The following is a 22,043-nucleotide window of genomic DNA, read 5'->3' as shown; positions in this document are numbered from 1 at the left end:
GCCAAGGGCACACACATACACACACAGCCTTGAATAGAGACAACAACTTTTAGATGCATACATATACACAAAGTCCAAACAGACCATCTGCTAGCATGATATCTGTATATATATGTGCACACACAGCAGACATCTAAACACTGGCCTGTGTGTGCACATACATGACGAATGTACATGAAACACATGCACCTATATCACACAATTGCAGGCGTGGAGAGTTGTCCACATATTTCTTTCCCTCTCCTGTGTCAGTGCTTTACTCTGTTTCCGTCATCTTTTCCTCAGCTATTTGATGTGGGGCTGCAACACACACGCTCACGCGCACACACACTCTCTCACACTCTCTCACACACATACATACACACACACACACACACACACACACACACACACACACACACACACACACACACACACACACACACACAGACACACACACACACACACACACACACACACACACAGGCGTAAAAACCAACGACGTGCTGATGTGCCAACAGTCCTAGTCTGGATGCTGTGGTAATGTAACAGCCCATTCGCTTTACCATGCATTAGTAGCGGGGCTGCTTTTTCAATACCGCCTAATGACATTTGGTAGGGTCCACTAATCAGCCTCGCGGGACGCGGGACACCCCCCCCCCCCCCTCCCTCCCTCCTACAGACCCCTGCTGTCTCACAAACCCAAACCTATTACACACACGCACACAGTCACACTATACTGTGTATATGTACTGTATATATAGAAAATATATGTTCCTTGGAGACTCCAAGGATGTGCTGCCTGTGCAAGAAGATAAAGACAAGGGGATAGGCATTTGCCGTGTGTATGCTTCAGACAATATATAGCTATGTCACACAAATAGCAATGTTGAGCTGTCCGACCAAGGCTAAAGTGAACATACTGTACACAATGAACAGAACCAGACGCGGGCGGGGGGGGGGGGGGGGGGGGGGGGGAGCTTTACCAACTGTACACCATGAAATAATATATTACAACTATACTCAACTATAAGTTGTGTCTTGTGGACACTGAGCAGAGAGAGATAGCAAAGTCAGACAATATGGACAGTCACCAAAACATCATATAATGCAGATTCCTAGCTAAAAAAAATTTAATGTGTCATGCTCCACAACAACAACAACAACAACAACAGCAGCAGCAGCAACAACAACAACAGCAACAACAACAGTAACAACAACAACAACAACAACAGTAGCAGCAGCAGTAACAACAACAACAACAGCAACAACAACAACAACAACAGCAGCAGCAGCAACAACAACAGCAGCAGCAGTAACAACAACAACAACAGCAGCAGCAGTAACAACAACAACAGTAGCAGCAGCAGTAACAACAACAACAACTGTAGCAGCAGCAACAACAACAACAACAACAACAGCAGCAGCAGCAACAACAACAGCAGCAGCAGTAACAACAACAACAACAGCAGCAGCAGTAACAACAACAACAACAGTAGCAGCAGCAGTAACAACAACAACAACAACAGTAGCAGCAGCAGTAACAACAACAACAACTGTAGCAGCAGCAGTAACAACAGCAACAACAACAACAACAACACTCATGGCAAGTTAACCAGGATGTAACATCCTACAATGTGCACTGAGGGACAGTCTTACTCTCTAAAAACATCATGATGGACAGAGTAATAAAGAGAAAGAAGGGGCTGAGTGAGTAGAGAGTATGGATGGAGTGATAGTACAAGTGATAACACGGGGACTCACCACGATTCACTACTAGGCAAAGTGAAAGGAAGAAGAAGAAACAAACGTCCGCGGTGGTTTCACGTCGTCCCCTCTTCTCCCTCCTTGGTTTGTGTCTGCCTCTCCTCCTAACTATCAAATAAACACGAAACATGTCAAAGGATACTGATTAAAACATTTTTTTTTAAAAAACGCGCACACACACACACACATGCGCGTGTCTAAAGTAGCCCCGCCGCGTCACCGCGCGAGTGTCAGAGAAGGGCCCGGACACAGCAGCTGTCCAGATGCCGTTCATTAAATCACTTCCGGCGCCCACCTTTTACACCGGGTGTAGTCCAGGTATTCAGAGCGAAACAAAGCTTTCTCTTTCAGTTGGGAGACGGGTGGGGGGGGGGGGACGTGTTTTTTTCCGCGCATGTTTGCTTCTTCTCCACAAATCCCTTTTGTTTTTGTTGATTTTTAAGGATTTGTCCAATGTCCGCCATGGTGACGGCACGAGCGACGTCGTTGTGACGTCGTTAGGCGCCCACGTCAAACGACGTCACACCTTGATGACGTCCACCCTCTGATTGGTTTACCAAAACAAAAGCAAAAAAAACCCACACTGTTTTACAATAAATCATTATTTTCTATGACCCTGGATTAAGTATTGACCTGTTATTACTTATGATGATTTTAAATTGTATTTATTCATTTATTTATTTAAATCTTGTTATCTTCTGTTATAGCTGATTGTCCATCTTGTTTCTGTATTATGGTTTTTACTTTGACGATAAAAAAGCGTTTTAAAGGTCAGATAGGTGATTATCTAAGGTCTGAACAAATTAAAACATAATGGTGCAAGTTTTTACTTCATAAATATTATATATAAATGTATTTCTTTGTTTTGGAGGCAATTAGATTAATTTTTTTCTGCTGCGTTTGCTGTAATTATAAGAAAATGTCACACTTAAAAAATAACCGATATGAATACTGCACCACAATTAAATATGTTAAAGAAAATATGAAATTTTTGTTGGCGGAACAGATCTTTTTTAAAGCAACTTCATCTTCAAAATATTTTTCTGTATCACCGTTATATAGTTTTATTTCTACATAATATATTGTGTACTCTGTTCTAAAAAATTCTCAAATTTGTGTTTTTTTGATGACATTTACTTTGACCTTCCCCTCTTGTAGACACACAGACGTAAAACATGTACTGCAAAGACACCTACACTGCAAGTTTAACCCATTGGATAGCACATGTATCTGCATATGAATCTACATTATATATACATACACACGTATATATATATGGCTACATATATAAATATATAAATATATATATGTATATACATATCTATATACTTATATATATACATATATGCAAAGGTATGGGGCATCTGCTTATATGCAAACATGTGCACACAAGAAAGAGAGAAGAGAGATCCGGTTGGCAGGGTGCAGGAGCATTGCCTCAACTGAATACTGAGTGATTAGGTTTAGAGTTTCAACCTTGGGGCAGCAGTGGGCAGAGAACATGGGAGAGTCCATGTGTGTGTTTGTGTGTGTGTGTGTGTGTGTGTGTGTGTGTGTGTGTGTGTGTGTGTGTGTGCATGTGTGTGTCTGAGGCCAGAAGCATTATTGTACCCATCCTGGGAATATTGTTTCAGCCCTGAAGTGTGTCTGTACACAGCGATCTGTTGACCCCAACCTGAATGCTCTGAAAATTGTTTTCACCACTAAAGCTTTGGCACACTTTCCCATAATCACTTAGAGAGAATGTATCATTTTGAGGGCAATTTCACAAACAGAGAGGAACAAGGACAATCTTTCATTTCACTCTTATTTATCTTCTGTCCTCTTTGTTGTTATTGTGATTAATTTTGTCTCTGTCACTAATGCACGTGCACACAGCAAATTTTGCACTGTCTGTTAACTTTATGACCTTATCAATTATTTTAAACAACAAAATAACTAACAAGTACCTATACTGCATCAGCAATTAACTTTATTACGTATGTTGTGGTAAATTAAAACGCAGATAACCAACAACATTTTGTTGGTCATCATGAGGAAAAAAAGCATACAGTTTTTATAAAGGATATCTTGATTATTTTGTATATCAATGACAAAATGTGCCATTACTGTCCTCTATATATGATAAAATATGATAGCCGTGTATTTACCTTGGCCCTCCTCACAGCACTTACTGTCTTCATTTTTCTTGCCGAATATTCCTTTCAAAATAAGTCACGGTTGTGAATTAAGGTTTGTTCGATGGCTACCCCCCAAGTCAATATAATATCTACATCACAATCCACCTACAATGCCCTTTCTTTCTTCTTCTTTTTTTTAAAAAGCATAGTGCTAGAGCTAATCTAATATTAGCTCGGCTCAATGGAGGTAGATGACCTTTGAGTCAGGGTACCTCTTGGTCCACCATGGCCTGAACAACTAATGGTGTATGTATAGTCTAAGCAAGCAAGCACAGAGAGCTTCATTGGCTACTTAATGGGGGCTGTTTAATCGAATACCCCATTTCCATTTCCTTGTTTCCTTTTTTATTGGTGAGATTTTTAAAGGGAAGAATCCACTTGCGTGGAGAAGAAGGCAGATGTGTGAACCATATGTACTCTATGAATCAGTGTGTGCGTGTGTGTGTGTGTGTGTATGTGTGTGTGTGTTGGCGTATGGGGCCCCATTTCTTAAAGAGAAGAAGACAATGGTGTTTGCTGCTGGCACCAAAGGCTGATCACCGGCCACCACTCCTCAGCTGACTCACCCAAACACAGACTTATATACACACACACAGACACACACTCCAGCTGGGACGGTACCCAGTGACAGGCACTAAGACTCACAGATGCCCAGGTGGTGGTGCAGGAAACCCTGGAGCTATGCCCAGACTGGCACAGGAGAGACTGCCTACACGCTTAAAAGAAATGAGCACACGCACGCTCACACATATAGAAATCCAAACCTATACAGTTGCAACGGCTTACACACACCTACTGCATAAAGCTCATGTTCCTGTCTACTGACACACGCACGCACACACACACACACACACACACACACACACACACACACACACACACACACACCAAAGCACACCCTTTCTCACTCCCAACCTTCTCGCAATTAACACTGCTCCTATAGCTTGAGGCACAGAGGAAATGAGGTTTTGGTTTTGTAACTGTGTGTGTGTGTGTGTGTGTGTGTGTGTATGTGTGTGTGTGTGTGTGTGTGTGTGTGTGTAAGAGTAAGTTGTAAGAGTGTAGAAGGATTACGGAGGAGGTGTGCGGAGGGTTATGGTTGGTGGAGGAAATATAATGTGTGGCATGGAACTATGTACTCAGGGTATGGTAATGACTGTGTACGAGAGTCTGTGTGTGTGTGTGTGTGTGTGTGTGTGTGTGTGTGTGTGTGCGCGCGCGTGTGTGTCTGTGTGTGTAACGGTGTACACATGTGCCCGGATGTGTGCACGCCCGTGAGTGTGCATATGTGCGCCCACATTAAGTCATTCCCACCCATTCCTTCTCTAAGTATCATGTTCAGAGGCTGCAGTTCATTCCTGTCTGTCTGATTGTGTTGTTGTGCAGTCATGGCTAATTACCTTGATAGTCTGTTGACAGCGTAGAGACAATTAAACAGCCAAATGGAAAACAGGAGGGGGATCTTGTCTGAAATGTCCTCTCTGAGAGTTGAACCAAAGAGTGATTCATCTCCAACATGTGTTTATAATAGGAAATCGTTCACAGGCAAAAGGGATGGAGTTTGTTTAGCAAATTGTAGGATGCCCTCTGCGATGTTAGCTCCAGCGTCAAAGTAATTGCAGCTTTGTTTGTCTTGCCGTTAAGGCATCTTAATGTATACATCTCAAGTTTGCAGAGGAGTGTTTTCAACATAACCATGAACTCCTGTATAATACAATGTCACCAAATACATTATACCTTGTGCATTCAATCACCACATGAGTTAGATACAGGCTAGAGTAGAGGCAAGCCATAACTTATTTTAGGTAGGCTGTCAACATCCAGTTTGCTTTGATAGATTTTTTCTGTCAAATAAATGAAATCAAGACCCGTTTCTTACATATGGACTGAAGAGCACAAGCGTTGCAGCGCTGTGTTCCAAGCAGTGCAACATGTATTAGGCAGTTCACTTCAAGTGCATTTTCTGAATGTCTGTGCAAACACAAGGGATAGATCAATAAAATTGTATCAAAAAACAGAATCAAAGAAACACATGCTGAAATGTCCTATTTCATTAGTATGCATCAAGCTAAAAAATGATTATGTGTAAAGATATTTGATTAAAAGATCTTACATTAATATCTTAGATCACCCATGCTTCTTACATGCTGCCAGCTTGTAAAGCAGGCTGTCTGTTAAGTGTCCTCAGTCCAGGCCAAGCAATCCATATTAATAGGTATCCATTAGTCTTTATTTTTATTTTTTTTAGGGACAGTCTCTTTAAAGCTCTATAGGACATCCTTTTCACGAGTAACCTGAACTTCCTGTTTACAAACTGTGGAGTGCTCCTTTAATGACAGTCTCCTTATCTGAAAAGCAGCTTTCACTCTTTTTTTGTGTGTGGAAACTTTGCCATGTATTCTTCTGACCTTGTATTTCTGTTGCCCGGTCTTTATTTACCTCCACACCCCTGCGCTCTTTCTCAGACCACCATTTGAGACCGCCGCAACCTTTTTTAAACATCTGAAAGCAAGTCAGTTGTGAGTGAGAAGAGTAATCACAGTTACAGATCCCACCCACACAGTTTGAAGAATTGTCTTTGAGCATGATATTCTGCACCTGGTTTACATAATCAGCCTAGCTTTTCTGAAATATATATATTTTGGAAAACAAATTTCTTCCATCTGCAGATTGCAAATATAATCCTCCCTGTAACAGAGAAATATGCATTTATATAAGGCAGGTCTGTCCCATAGGTGATAGCAGCATCCATTATGTACACTCGGTACATACAAATGGAATTTGCATAAACATGATTAGGGAATTAAGAGGGTTAGGGGGGTTAGTGACACTTGGAGGCAGGGGGTTGAGCTGAGAAGAGCTTTAAAGATGCATTATGGGATTTCTAACAATAATTCAAGGCATTTCTCATTAGATAGAACGCTTTTGATGCAAACAGAGGAAAACAGGAGAGGGGATGACATGGAACAAAGGTCATGAGCAGAATTTAAGTCCACAACATCGGTTGTAAATTGTACTACATGCGCCAGCTGAACCACCACTTCACCTTAGGGAGTAAATAAATCGTGAGTATGTACACAAAGGCTCTAATTTTTGGAGATGAAAAACAACCTCTTTGCAACTTACTGCTTGCAGCATCATATGACACCCAGGCTGATTTCGCTCAAGCGTTTGAGAAGCATACAAATATTCCCCCCCCAAAAAATACTCACACAAAACAACGCACAGCTTCAAAATGCATTTCAGCCTCTAATCACTGTGATGTGTGATCAGTCTGTGTCGAGAGCTCCATCAACCAGAGTCACAAACTTGGGGAAACAGCAGGCACCGGAGCTGTCGTTGTAGACTGGTTCCAGATTGGGTCCTCGGGGGTTGTGGCGGGTGCGGGTGGATGGGTGGTGGTGGCACAGTTGGCAGGGTTGGCACACACACCCTCAGGCCTGGCCCTAAGTGTGCGTGTGTGTCTGGCTCCTGGCGTGTGCTGGCAGGACGCGTGCTGGCAGCAACCCCGTCTGACACCACTACAGTCGGCCCCCCTCTGGATATCCTTCACACACCCGGCTCCCCTGCTCTTCAGCCTGACCTCCTTCCTCCTCCTCTCTTCCGGGGAGGAAGCATGGGTGCCGTCTTCACACTTATCACCTTCTTCTGCGTCCTCCTCCATCATCTGTCAATATCCTACTTTCCATCATCTTTAAAAACCTGATTCTGCATATATGAGCTTCTGAAGGCCAATACAGTTATTTTGATACTAGATCAATATTTTCCAATATTTTGTTGGGTTATAGCAGGCATTTAAATGAAGAATGAAATCACAAAAAAATTGAACTGAACAGTAAAATAATGGAACATAGACTGCACAGAAAATGAAACTTTAGTGCTGGTTTTACAGGCTGTTTTCAGGCAGTTGTGGTCAGAGAGGAACTGCCATCATATTGTCAGTGGATACCAATATATGATATGTAATAAAAAGCAACGACTGCCCAATGTTACTGCAGATCATATATCTGCCTAAGTCTAACCATAGTTGCACAACATGACCCCTCCTCTCCATCTTTGTTTCTGTGTGAGAGCTGTACACCAAAAGGTTTTCATTAAACAGATTTTTATATTAAGTTTCCACATGAATGTAAAGCTTTATATCCTTATATATATTATATTATATATCGTTTGATTTATAAAAAAAAATAATTTGATAAGCCTGCAGAATCAAGTTGAGATGACCGTGGGTGTTCATTGGCGACAGCAAATTCCTGTTTCTTCCACCAGCCATCCCAAGCCTCTGATCTCTTAGTTCCCTCTCTGTTCCTCATCTGTTCTACATTCAGGACAGTAGTCAGCCCGAGTAGTTTCTTTATTTACCATAGGAAGCCTGAGACGGCTCCAGTTTAAAGGAGACAGCGGACAGGAGGTTCTGGATAGATCAGCCCCAGGCTAACAGAAAATATATTTTGTGTGTGTGTGTGTGTGTGTGTGTGCGTGTGTGTTTTGTATAGGGGAAATAAGGGGGGCACAGAAAAAAACCTAGAGGGGGGTCTGAAACCACTAAACCATCTTTGAGCAGCAAACAGCACATCTGTGCAAAAAGTGGACCCTGAAATTTACCATGAAGACACATTCTTTCCTTGCTGTGTTCTGTTCTAAGTTGCCCGGGAGCCCCACCCCCATGGTGCAGCCCCCCCCTTCCCAAAATCTAACCTCCCCCTCCCTCAAGACACCCCCCACCCCACCCTTGTCCCCTCCCTCTGTGCCTCTCTGTGGCAGATGGGCACTGTGTGTGACAGCAGGGTCATTGGGTCACATCCACATGGGGTAGGGGTCTCCCTCCGAGTGTGTATGTGTGCGTGTGTGTAATGTGACCTTTTTACATCCACACATGTATTTGTGTTATTTTTCATATATATTCATGTGTGTGTGTGTGTGTGTGTTTAACATTTTATTTTGTTCTACTTTTTGCATTTTCTTATGTGTTTTGTTATGTGGTTTTTTTTATGTAAGTGCCATTGTATCTGTGGCAAAACTCCAACAATGTGTGTGTGTGTGTGTGTGTGTGTGTGTGTGTGTAGGGGTGCAGCCATGAACAAGGGAATTAGAGGAAATGGTTTGTAACCCCAAAATTGTGTGTAACCTTAAACAGCCTCTTCTACCCTCACCACACACACAAGCCTCTTACACCCACACACACACACTCCCCCGCTGTGCCTCCAGACTCAGACATGATATGCGTGACTGTGCCTCACAGACACAGTCACGCATGTTTTCGTGAGCATGTGTGTGTCTGGGAGTGTGTGCGGGTGACAGAGACACGGACTGCATGGATGCGAGTATTTATATGCGTGCGTGTGTATCTGACAGAGGCAGAGTGTTTGTGTGTGCGTGTATGTGTGTGTGTGTGTGTGTGTGTGTGTGTGTGTGTGAGTGAGTGTGTGTGTGTGTGTGTGTGTGTGTGTGTGTGAGAGAGCCATTGTGTGAGACAGAAGCTTGAGGGCATGCTCATCAACAGAGAGACGTTGATTTGCATAATGAAATTCCCTCTATCGCACCGCCACAGAGGACGAAATAAAACAAGACCCTTAACAAACCCTTTAAACACCTAGGTGAATACAACAAACACACACACACACGCGCACACATGCACACACACTCATTTATCCTTCAGACCATCAATTCCACCTCACGCCTCACAAGAGGCCGTGGGAGTGTGTTACTATAGGTAACGCGGCTCCTGTTGTTTGATCGCGTCCCCTCTCTTCTGCACCATGGCACTTGTTTTGCTCTGTGACAATAACTTTCATGCCATTCTGCCCCACAATTGTTCTCCTCTCCAGAAACTGTATCTGAAAAGCTATTGAAAGGTGAGGTTGTTTGAATCTTTCAGAAGCCAGAGAGACACCTGAATTCAGCAGCACATAAAACCTTTTTGTGGCCGGATTTGAGCAGGTCATTCAGTCGAAGAATCCGCTCTTAAATGAGCATCAGGTGAACGCCCCGATCCTGTCTGTCTTCCTGTGTGTGTGTGAGAGTGAAGATCTGAGTTTTCATGCAGAGAGTTGCTATCAGTGTATCTGTCAGGCGAGATGATAAAGGCAACCGGGGACCTTCACATGTGAACGCCTCGCAGACAGGAAATCTCCCATCACCACTGTTCTCTGCCTGTCTGCCTGAATGTAATGTGGTACACGCTTCAACTGCACACAGAGGGAGCTAGACAGCAAGGGGGAAGGGGGCGCTGGGGGCCGGGGCGGGGGAGCAACTGGTCGATAGAGGAGAGGAGGTGAGGGCACAGAAGGAGGCCGAGTGAAGGTGGAAAAGGAGAGAGAGCGAAATCAGTTGTTTCTGGACACGCATCATTTTTCCTCCAAAGGACACTGGCAGCTGTTGTGTGTAATTGTGAGGGGTGGTGGTGAAAGGGGGGGAGGGAGGGAGGGAGGGAGTGACAGGCGAAAAGAGAGGAGAAGGGAGAATTGGGGAGACGGGGATGCCGTGTAAGCATCAGGGAGGAAGAGCATCCTTTATTATGAAGAAAACGAAAAGGGAGTAGGGGCGTATGTGTGTGCACGTGTGTGTGTGTGTGTGTGTGTGTGTGTGTGTGTGTGCGTGTGTTTGTGTGTGCTTGTAGGAGAAGGGCGGTGGGCTTTCGGATCAATACAGAGACCACCTGTTCCATCGGAGGAAAAATCTAAAACATAGATTGAGCATGTCGGCATACAAGGGTAGAGGCAGCATTGGATTTCACAGGTCTTAAGGATATTATTCCTCTATGTGCTTACACACCACAGGCTGCATTTTACTACCACTGGCAGCTTTTCTGCTGAAGGAATGAATGAATGAAGGAATGAATAGCAGACACACACAGCTGACTGATTTCCGAGTCCCCGAAACATTGCTTTTCAACCAAAAAACACACTGGAAGAATTCACTTTGTAGTGATGGCACTTGTTTTTTTGAAAACAAGTGTGATTATTGGGTATGTTATTGCGTAGAGCCAGGTTGGTGCCACCTCCGACTGTTTCCATCATCACTCATTTTGTGTGTTAGTATAGTCAATCACATGGTCTCAATGCAGCAACCCAGGAACTGCGATTAGGAGCGTTCGCACCAACATTAGCCCGGCATGAACAAATGCAGCCCACTTATTTATTTGAAAGAGGCCACTTTGTGAAAGCAGCAGGGGTCCCAATGCAGAGGGCTCTGGTTGAAAACAAAAACAGCACACAAATTGGCTCAAGGTAAAAAAAAATCTGAACCTGGCATAACTTTTGCCAAACTTGGCCGAAACAACATCGAGCTCGATCATCGTAGATTCATTTGTGACGTAGATGCACACCGTTAACCTGGCGATGAAAGATAAAGCTGCATCTGTGAGATCCAATGAAAATTAAAAAATCTCCAAATTGTTGGAGATCCAGTTCTCTTATTGCATCTATGGTTTTTATTGTGGATGGCGGCCTTGTCTGAGAGTACGTATGCGTCACTTGAAAATACACTCTGGGTGTGTAAAATGTGTGCCTATGTGTGCCTGCATGTGCTTTGTGTGTCATTTTCTCAAGGAACTTTGTGTGCATAATTTGTCCCGTAACATGGGCATGTCGGAGCATGTGCTTACTTTTCCACCATGTGTTCAGTGTGTGCAAAAATGCGTGCATATGTGCAGCCTCCGCAGGTGTGTCTGTGCAATTATGTAAGTACTTTGTACTTAAGCATTTGTGTAGTTTGTTCATGTTTTAGCATAATGCGTTTGATAGCACAGCGGCATAACATTGCCTTGCTTCAACTGTGTGGGGTGCGTGCACATGTGTGCACACTAGCATGTGTATGTCTGTGTCATTACCAACATCCCAGTGTACTTGTATGTGTGTTTAGTGGTTAAGTATGCATAAGTACTTTGAGGAGGTGTATGTGCATATATAAGTGTGCTTAATGTGTGCATGTTGGTGCATAATGTACAGCATGAATGAATGTATACAGTTGCCTCTGTGTGGGTTCACGTGGATTGTCGGCATGTACATTACTGCATGTGTCTGGTCACGGGAACGTGTGTGAAATTCCACATTTTGTTTGTGTATAACAAAGACAAAATGGTGTCTTTCAGTGGTTTTGCACATCTCTCTCCCCCATTAAGAGACATTGGAGTGTTTTCTGACCCCCGTCCATCTCATCCCATCAACGCTGCCCCCGTCCCAGAGATGAAAAGTCTACCCAGCAGCCAAACTTCTTAACCTGCACCACTTCACAACACTCTTCTCCTGCTATTACCAACCACTTACTACACCTCACACACCAGCTCGAAAATCAATACTTTTACTACGTGTGTGGTAGTGGTGGGGGATTGCCATCAACCCCAGTTTGCTTTCAAAGCAAAACACTCTATCATTGACCCCCCCCCCATCTACTCACACACACATTCAGTGTCTCCACTCAACGACAAGCACCCATGCTCCTGCAACTGTTCAAACACACACACACACACACGCACACACTCATGCACCCTCACACCCGCATCTTTGAAACAAAGCGCGGCGAACACCTTTGTCTGCAGCCAGCTGCACAGTCTGAAATGTGCGTAGTTGGAACGTAGGGCACACACACACACACACACAGACGCAGACACACACACACACACACACACACACACACACACACACACACACACACACACACACACACACACAGATAAACTTAATGAGGACTCAGTGAATGTAAAGCCCTAACCTTACTGTTGTCATTGGTACAGTGAGGAGCAGGAGGGCCCCTTTGGTATGCTGGCCACACACACACACACACACGCGCGCACACACACACACATCCAGATACTAGGCCCTGTGTTCTGTTTCCTTTGGCAACGGAAGTTCAGTATTTAAGAGTGCTGTTAGACAAAACAAATATCCTTCTGCACGCCTCCGTCTCTCCCTCCCTCTCCCCCATCATTCTTTCCTTCCTTCTCACCCCCTCATTCTTACGTCTCCGTATGTTTTTCTCCATCTCATCATCTCCCTCTCCCCCATGCTCTTCTCACCTAGCCCGGTTCGCCATCATTTTTTTTTTCTTTTTTCCCTTCCTTTCTCTTCTCTCTTTCTAATGCCCCCTCTCTGCCCAGTTCGCACACTAACACGGCTCAGTGCCTCGCTGGACACACACCATTCTCCATGCTCATTGTTCCCCCTGACAGCTTTTGTCGTAGGGAGAAAAAATGACCTCTTCCCGTGCCTACTCCCTTCTCCCTACATCTCCCAAATTCACCAACTACCCCCCTCCTGCTTGCCTTCACCCCTCTTCTCCCCTTTACCATTGGCCCTAGCCACCACTGGTCCACACAGACACACACACACACACACACACACACACAGATAGATAGGCGCACACACACATTCCACAATCGTAAAGGTTAAAGGGTGCAGCTGCCTCAATAAAGAGATGGGGGAGGGAGAAAGGGGGGTGGAGAAGGAGGCGAGCGACCCATTCAGTTTCCTCCCTTTTCTGCAGTGGGCAGAAAGAGTAAGAGCATCAGGGTTGGGGGGCGTTTTGGAGGGGGGGCTGGTGGGGGTTTGAGGAAGAGGGGGAGATTGGCTCGTTGTTGGGGCTTGTTTTCCAGCATTTGGAATCGCCGTTGTTGTACCTCTTTCTCACACTCTGTTTACTCTCTTTGGCTGCAGCAGATGTAAACACAAGCGGCTGGTTACAGCTATTGACCAGAAAGGATCTCCATTGTATTTATGACGACCAACATGCTGGAGCTGCTGTTGGCTGATGGACAAAATCCACCACCTCTTGATCTTTTTTTTTTTCAACTTACGAGACGGGCTGATGAGGCCAAATTTAGATTTCAATTCATTATGAGAAACTGGTCAGATTAAAATTTGGAATATTGAAAATATCCATAATAATGTAATGGTATTTCCCCGGCTTACAACGAACATAACCCCAGCCTAGGGTCCTATTTATGGGGCCGAACTACCATTCTCTCTTGACAGTAACACCAGAGACTAAGTCATGTTTAAAAGTAAATCCCAAAAGAATCCCTTAAAGCTCTTCTTCAACTTAAAATCCTGACCCGTGCTCTCGTCCCAATTATGGTCAGAAATACCTGCCATATGTGACATTCATCCTTCACGTGACTTATCTTAAAGCAGAAACAGACAACTTTTCGGCATAAACTTGTCATTATGATGTTAAAACTGATTGCAGTCGAATGACAATAGTAAAATGACACCATCCGTGCTTATATCGGTTTCCTATAAACCTCGCTTCCGCCATGTTATTTTCTCTGCCACAGGGACAGTTTGCGTGAACAAAACAAGGAAGAGGATAGCGTTCTCCCCTTATCTATCCCCAGTGATGGAAATGGCAGATGGTAGAACAGCCGAATTAACAAAAACAACTCAACCTCACAAGAGAAAAAGAATCCCGTTGACGGAGGAACAAAAGCAGGCGGAGAAGGAGAGTGATAGAAATAGAACCATCACAAGAGTGAACCCCGGACGGGCATTCACTCTCGGAGAGAACTCCGGGACTTGAGGGGCTTCACTTCGCCTTCTTTCAACTAGATCGGTCATCAACTCAACCAGCCTGCTTTGGACAATGGCCAGGCTGCTGGCATTGAGTTTGCCACGATGCTAACGCTGTTAACACCAGGAGCCAGAGGACGAAGTAGGAGATTCAGTGTACTTAATTCTTTTTCTCCCCCACTGCCTCAGGAGCTCTCTGGAAAAGTACCTCGGTCCATACTGGCGTCTTGCTCCTGCGGCATCTTTATGACGTTGACCAAACGGTAACACCACCTGGAACGAATGGGGTCAAGAAAGTCGTCTTTTTGTCTTTTTAATAATAGCAAAAATTATAGCTTAAAGCTTATAGCTGAGTGTTTTTACTTCAGTCTTTTTCGATCTGCCCTAAAATCTTGAGGGGGGCCTTTTTTACTTGCTAAATGTCACTGTGAGATTCCTTCAGGGACACAAAAAGGAGATCTGTCGTTGTGTGAAGATGACACATTCACCTTTTGTTAAACTGCCACTCTCATATGATGATTGATATTTTCAATATCAGAAACACAGCGGTGTGTTGGTGGAGGTACAAACTATTAGATTTGAATGTCTTTTAAAACACCTGGCTCTGGATCACAGTAGCTGTCCGGGGACTGTGAGTTCTAAAATCAGGAAATGAGCCAGAGAGCCGGGGAGAGAGTGAGAGACTGATGGTTTGAATAATAAAAAAAAATTGGCTCCCTCTGACTGCTCCTACCTGCAAACGCTAATGGAAGGCTCCAAACAGCACAAGTGGTGTGAAATCCCTCTTGATGGATTGAAAAGTGTCTTTAGCGGAATCCAAAAGCGCGCCTTCTTGAACATCTCAAAGGGTGTGGCGCTAACCGGGAGTACTCCGGCATGATCACGTTTAGACCCGACTGAGTGAAAATTCAATCAGATTTCCTTTGAACGGGGTGCGCTTTGAACTCTGCCCGGGCGTCGTTTAGAGAAAGGTCTCATGACACCGTTCGATCGTGGAAATGTGTGCAGGTAGAAATCCGCCTCCCCGTGGTTAGCCCCGAAACTTTGAACATGAAAAACTTCCCAGCTCTTCATGCAACCTGCCCTCTCGTTCGGCGCACTCCTCCTCGCGGCAAAGATGATGTTTTGAAAGACTTGAAAACGGTGTGACATGCACCAATTGGTATGATGCAAACTGCTCTGTTTCTTGCACGTTGTTCACTTCTTTTTTTTTTGTGCAAAATAGAAAAAGTTGTGTCACGTTCATTAGGTTGACTTTACAGTACATAAGGTTCTTGCACATTCCTATCAAATTCCAGACATATTTGAGAAATGCAATACATGAGATGCTGCAGGTAATTCTTGGGAGGAAATTCGGTCCTTTCTTCTGCAGGGAGGACAGGAATCAGGCTTCTGCCACAGTACAAATCAGTGAACCCAGCTGGCAGAAATTCGCATCCAGAATCACCACGAACGCCTCGCGAGGGCTATCTGCATATTTCTTGCGCTTCAGTTGCTTGAACTATGAGCAGAGGTTTTGCATCTCAGGCTAAGAAATGTATGCAAATCAAGTTGTGGCACAAACAAGCCCTCAAAGACGAGCACTGCTCATCCAAAAACCAAGCCCCCTTCATCACCAATTGCAAGAGCAAAGCTGTTAAGACTAATCCAGCAAGTCTGGCACCCATACACCCTAAAGCCCCTATGTAACTGGAGCTTTTTCTGATCTGATTTGAAAATATTAGATGGAAAAGTTCTCATCGGCCTAGGTCTGCAATGTCAAGAATAAACATTCTAAACAGTCAAATTGCACGAGGGGTTATATTCCCTTTTTGTACAAATCAGGGGGAAAATGAAGAAATATGGGGAAATGATGCAGTGTTTGATTCTTGATTTTCTCCCCTTACAGGTAGAAAGTCACAAAGCACACTTTTAGTAACCACTGCTTTTAGTTGTAATTTGAGTTCTTTTGTCATCTGATATTTCCATCTTGTAACAAGGAAATTTTGTACTTTTGTATTCTACTGCTGTATTCTTTTTTTTGTTTTATTGTAATGTACAGTTGGTAATACAAATGTTTATTTTTGTACATTAAATCTTTAACTGGGCTCAATATGCAGTGAGTGTTTCATCATCACCTGACTGGCAGTGCCTCGGGGCTTTGTGTCCCGTCACATGAATTTCCCGGCCCTTTAAAGAGGAGGGAAGCAGCAGTGTGTGAAGCTGTTGCACCAACGAGAAGCTCAGATGCTTCTCACAGGTTCGTGCAATAGTCATGTAACACTGTGAAAGAAATCCGTCTTTGCAATTGATGCAAGTACTCCAACGCCTTCTGATTTGGCCATTTCATGTATTTTCCTCCAGGCTGTCATCAAGTCAGGGCTTCAGTGTCTTGCTCAAGGACACTACAGCGGGGTAGATGTTTGTGAACACGAAGCCCACAATCCCTCAGCTGAGGGATTGTGGGTTTCTAACCACAAGGCCACCCTGATACCAGCAACATAGTTTATTTGTCAGAAAGCAAAGGCGTTCCTTTAGTTTCACCATGAACTTGAAATCTAAGTAAATTTTTCAAATATATATATATATATTCATATATATATATTTATATACATAAATGAGGTTCACAGTAAACCGTCAGCTAAAACAATTGAAGGGTTTCTTGGAAATAAACACACCCATTTGGTGGGTTAGATTGGAATGTCTTTGAGAACGTGGTTTATGTAAAGTTATGCTTGCTTTTTTGTGTGTGTGTGTGTGTGGGGGGGGGGGGGGGGGGGGGGGGGGGGGGCATCTGGGTGCCTGTGTGTGAGTGTGGAGTGCATTTGTGTACAACAGCTTGTTGTGCTGTACTGGTGTCTTGTGTGTGTAATCGTGAAAGTGAAAACGACGCCTGGAAAGGTGCTTTCAGTGTTATCTGTTACCTTACCGAAAAATGTGTAAGAGTTTGAGTTACTTTCAGAGTTTATATTTGAATTCTCCACGTTACAAACCATAATAAGGAATCCAACTACATGGATCAAAGATATGGTGCTTATAACTGCATGAAACTGTACTGTACTATGTCTTTTAGGAAATCCTAACAATTTTAATCAAGTGTGGAGCCAGTGGGGGAATACTCTAGTACTGAGTTTCAATTCTCAACCAGGCGTTTTCTGTTGGCTAAGGAGATAGAGCTGGTCGTCAACTAACCTGAAGGAGGATGGTTTGATCCTCAGCTCCTCCAGTTGGCGTGCCGTGGTATTCTTGGGCACTTAACCCTAAAATTGTGCCCCTGTCTCGGCAGTGTTAACTGATGTGTGATAGAAAGAGCGCTGTATGAATGTGAATGGGTGAATGTGACGTGTGCTGTAAAACGCTTCGGTTTTTTTATAAGAAGAGAAAAGCGCTACGTATATTAATCTTTATGAATATGAATAATAATGATGTGCTCTATGGCCATGGACATAACCCCAACTACAGTTAGTGCTACCGCTGTTTTAGTAGGTCAGTGCCAAATTTGCTGCTTATGGTACAGGACACAAACACGGTGTTCCTTCTGTTTCTCACACTTCTGTTAAGGACTTTGAGAAGGGGAGTAAAAACGAATAAAAACAAATCTATAGATACTCATTAAATATCGAGTATCGCTCTTACCACAGCCCCATGCACATCAGAGAAATCCAAAGCTTGACAAGCCCGCCGTGCCTCGTTACCGTTGCTAAGCCATGATTTGGCTATTGCCGCTCGTGGGAGCGGTTTGACAAATTATGTCATTACTCTGTGTAACAGAATATTGTCTCATCCTTTAATGCTAAATGCAAAGAGAGCACAAACGACTCAAACGGTGAGGAATTGTGACAGGGTCTATTCTAAAGCAGCTGACGATCGGGCACATCTTTCTAGATGAACGCAACGTACTATTACTGTAGCCTCAGTTGTGTGTATGCATATTGGTGTGTGTGTGTGTGTGTGTGTGTGTGAGGCGGAGGGGGTGGCAGAGAAGAGTGGAGTGGTTTGCGTGACAAGCAGAGGCCTTACAGAACTTTTGCTTGTCTCTAACCGTAAGGGCCACAGTGGTGCTATCCACTCAGGAATATTAACAAGTCACTCATCTGAAATAATGCTGTTATATCCTCCAGCCAAACACATAATGTGCAACACCCACCCCACCCCACCCTGACCCCCCAACTGTGCGACCAAGCTATTTTCTAACCGTTTTCCCATCCCCCCCCCATTCTCTAGCTCTCTCCAGCAGCTCTGCATTTGCAGATTGCGGGTGCACTCGTCATCACGCCTGTCATTGACTGTAAACTTTTTCTCACTTTGCGAGAGACCAAAGATGAGGGGAGAGGTCGAGTTGGAAAATGGTGCACGGGGGAGAGGAGGGCAATGAGAGCGATCTTGGGGCAAGGAGAAGTAGCTGCCAGCATCGGCACTGTAAAATCATGGATTTTCTCCTGATGATTCCTCCTCGGCTGAGGTCTAATTCCTCCCTGCCAGTGCTGCCTGTCCGCCTCCGGGTCTGGCCACACACAGAAAGGTGTTTGCATCCAATCAAACAGCTTGACCTTTTAACCCTTCATCTCTTCTCCAATCATGACATGACATTTCAGGTCTGTCAGGTGCGAGCCGTCCCTGCACTCTGTGCCGCTCTCCCCCTTAGGGTGTTCAGGCGCTGCACTACATTAATCACAGAGACATTGTAATCACAGCAGTTTCATCCTGATTCCATATGCAGATTCCTGGGTATATTGCTTTGATTTAGAGCGCCGTCTCCCTCTCTGCCCACTTCTCCCTCACTCTCCACTTATCCTTGACCTAAGCTCATTCCCATGGTAACCGCATCCTGCTTGAGGATTGTTCCGATGGTAAGTCGAGTGGGCCAATCCTTGGGTTTTAAGTTGCGCATCAGCGGCAAAGCTTTTCAAAATCTAATTTAGGGGATTATCTCTCTATTGATTTCACTTAAAACTGATTATTTTCTCTTTCCATCCTTCTGCTGCTGCGATGAAGTATCAGCGAAGGAAAGCATGCGTGTTTCTGTGTGCAACTTATCAAGCTTTCCCTCCCTCCATGGACTTGAAGGGGAGGCTCAGTCGTCTCACTTGGCAACGCACAGACAGCGAGCGAGACAGTGCGTGTTCGTCTTTGTGTGCCGGCGCGCGTGGCGCTCCAACTTTTGGCGCCTATCTGCATCTGTCTGTGTGCGCTCATGCGGCACACACACGGCTATCATCCTCCGTGGCATTAATATTCATCTGTGTGTGCATTGAGCAGAACAGATTAGCAGGAGTAATGATGAGCATGTAATGATAAGGGGACCACAGCAATCCCGATAGTCTAAACAGGCCTACTTTAAAACTGACTGCAAAGCAGCAAGCAAACTCATTACAGCTTAACAACCATTAGATTAGCATTAGTTCCTCTTTGAAGGGAATATGGATGCCGGGTTTCCATGGATTAGCAACAGTGGTGAGCGATTCAAGGAACATTACCACTACTGTTTTGTATTAGAGTCAGCAATTTGTTGGCAGCTACTAGCATCGTCATTTATAGCCATTTCCTAATGCAATCCAATGATGATGATTGGGTTCTACCAACAAAGGTACTGCATTGGTAGAACTAATAAGCTAGTAACAGAGTTTAAGCGAGTTTCTATCCTGATTTTAAGAGGGCCGTGACAAAAATAAGACAAATAAGATTATTACACACACATATATACAGTATGTTTATATCACTAAAGTAATGTAGGTTATACGCCAGCACAGGCAGTGTAGAGCTACCTTTTTATTACCTTTTTTAGGGAAAATATAATTCCTTCTTAATATGTTATGAAAGAAACATTAGTTATTTGACGCCAAGAGTGAATCTTAACTCATATCTTATCATTTTGCATTCCCCTTTGGAGCATAATACCGATTGAAAGTCAATTAAACCATCATCAATGCTTATTAATGGAGACTTTAAAGAGTTTTCGTTCATTCCACTTCAATTGCCATTGTCCATTGTTTTGTTCACCCCTCTGCTGCACTGATTTTTGAAAAAAGGACATGCTTATTTAATGGTGTAGAGACTGTGCATTGCATTGTGTTGTGGAGTTGGGTTGAGCTATGCAGGGTATGTGATGCCTGCAAAACTCCAACAACTCTAACCCCCACATGAGGGAGGTGGGGGCTTTAGTGTGTTACAAGGCTTATGACAGTGCATGTGTACATAATATAATTAAATGATGGCTGCCGAGCAGAGCAGCGACACCGGCTGCAGGTGTGCGGTAGATTAGCAGCATTAGCAGGCTGCTGGTGAATGGATGTTTACCGTTTTGCCGGCCTTCATTGTGCTTGGCCTCAGTTACAGTGACAGGTTGTCATGACAGAGGCAGTGACGAGTGTCGACCAGGATCAATGTAGTGCAAAAAAAGGTCACATTTGTGTAACGGCCTGTGTAGCTGTTTGTGGAGTTGATCAATGGATGTGTGTGCGTAATAGTATCCAAAATTTGCTGCATCTGTGTGTGTGTGTGTGTGTGTGTGTGTGTGGGTGGGTGGGTGGGTGGGGGGGCATGTAATCTACTCTCACACATCACAGATCAAAGGCAGCTGCCTGGTCATCGCACCGTAGGCCACCCTGGTGGCACACCATGCTCTTGGTTGGCTTGAACATGCACGCACACAGACACACACACACGCACACGCAGATGAAACAAATTTTAGACAAGATGCTAACAGTTACCATAGAAACATGCCACAAAGCTAGAGGCAGAGAGGGGGAAATAGAAGAGGAAGAGGGGTGTGGAGAGGGAGACAGCGAACTAAATCGGCTCTGTCAATACGTTGCCAAGCAACACTCAACACTAACGAAGCCGGGTTTGATAACTTGTTGATAACGGCAGTGGGAGAACCAGTGTGTGTGTGTGTGTGTGTGTGTCTCTCTTTCTCTGTGTGCATGTGTCTGAAATGGCAGGGTTATTAGCAGAGGAAGTGAAAGCGCCCCTGCTGAGACAAGCCCAAAGCGGAGATAAGGGTAGAGACCTTCTATTAGAGGCAGGGTTACCAGTGGGCCTCAGGAACTCGAACTCACACACACACACACACACACACACACACACAACAAAAGGCCTCAGCAGACCTTCATACAATAATGAATCACACAACAGAACCAAAGGAGTGGTGCTTAAACATTTTTGTTTGTTTTTTTATTCAACCTTTTTTTTTCCAAACCAGGAATGTACTAGTTTTTTTCCTCTCTGTAGAGGTGTGTTTGGGAGGGGGTGAGGGGGGGGAATGGGGGAGGGAGGAAGGGGGGGGGGGGGTTGTTCTGGGGTCGCCATGATGAGGAGACGAGGGATAAGGTGGAATGAGAGGAAGAGGAGGAGAGGACCACAAAAAAAAAAACCCTTCTCACAACAGAGTTGTCCCAAATACAGAGTCTGGAAACATCACACACACGAGAGTCACCTTGCTCCATGGCCTCCGCTCGCTGTCTATTGGCACAAAGAAACACACGCACAGACACACACATTTACACGCACACACTTTCACCAACAGGGAGGTGAGGGAGCTCGGCGGTGGCTGGTTTGTTTTCCTCTCTCTCTCCCCCCATGTTTTCCATAGAAACAGCACTCTCTTCTCTTTACAACATGACAACCAGTGGCC

The 22,043-nt window shown here is 44.4% G+C and overlaps 1 protein-coding gene across 1 annotated transcript in view; it reads right to left on the bottom strand.

Moving 5' to 3' along the window:
- serpinh2 (serine (or cysteine) peptidase inhibitor, clade H, member 2) overlaps positions 1 to 1,882 on the bottom strand; it is a 104,953-nt gene extending 103,071 nt beyond the window's left edge. The window contains exon 1 of the mRNA XM_035625392.2: positions 1,744 to 1,882. The gene's annotated coding sequence lies outside the window, so the exon portion shown is untranslated. The remainder of the gene's footprint in view (positions 1 to 1,743) is intronic.
- Between the last annotated feature and the right edge of the window lie 20,161 nt (positions 1,883 to 22,043).

The sequence above is a fragment of the Scophthalmus maximus genome, chromosome 2 (genome assembly GCF_022379125.1).
Source record: "Scophthalmus maximus strain ysfricsl-2021 chromosome 2, ASM2237912v1, whole genome shotgun sequence".
In the NCBI taxonomy this organism is placed as follows: domain Eukaryota; kingdom Metazoa; phylum Chordata; class Actinopteri; order Pleuronectiformes; family Scophthalmidae; genus Scophthalmus; species Scophthalmus maximus.
Note: the sequence above shows the minus strand (reverse complement) of the source record. Positions and strands in the feature narration are given on the sequence as shown.